The sequence below is a fragment of the Polyodon spathula genome, chromosome 57 (genome assembly GCF_017654505.1).
Source record: "Polyodon spathula isolate WHYD16114869_AA chromosome 57, ASM1765450v1, whole genome shotgun sequence".
Lineage (NCBI taxonomy): Eukaryota > Metazoa > Chordata > Actinopteri > Acipenseriformes > Polyodontidae > Polyodon > Polyodon spathula.
This window is the reverse complement of record NC_054590.1, coordinates 891,771-892,538: the sequence shown is the minus strand read 5'-3', so window position 1 is coordinate 892,538 and position 768 is coordinate 891,771.

Here is a 768-nt window from a genome sequence, read left to right as displayed (position 1 = left end):
TCACACATTCTGAGAACAGACTGATCTACCTTCAGGAGAAAACACTTGCTCTACCTGCAGCAGTACATCAAGTCATGCAAAGTATGAAGTTACAGCGCTGGCTTGTAAACTTTTCAATTATACTCTTTTGCCACCAGGGGGCAGTGTCTCCCAATGAACTGATCGTGATCAACGTATTCATTTTTTTCGAGCTGTTTGAATTTAAGACTCTGCTGCCATTCTTTCATGATAATTAATTTGGTTTCCCCCATGTAGTTTGCACATCTCCTCTCTTTCTATATATTTCTTGTTAGCAAGGACCTGCTTGTCTCATAATCAGGGTCATATTCTAATGAAATGTTCCTGTCTGTACAAAGATAGAGAAGCATTGCAGACATAACATTGTGACCTACTCTGAGGTCTAATCTAAAGTCAACCTTTGTAAACTACTACTAACATTTATAATATTAAGTGATAAAACGTCTTTGTTTGTAATCACATTTAAATCTTGGTTATCTTCAAATCTGATAGTGAAGTAAGACTGTTTTAGATTGACACAGTGAATGCAACTATGATGTCACCTTGCAGAATACATCTGAATGCATCAGCGCAGTGTGGCTATGGATATCAGTTTATTTATATACTCACAGTATCTGTTTACAACAATAAGGACTGCCTTTATCTTCAGCTTCGGGCAGGACCCCAGGATTAGAGAGCTTTTACTGGGACAGAAATACTGGAGCAAGTGGGACTGTGCAGAACACAACCGTTAATGAAGGCCGTGCAGAA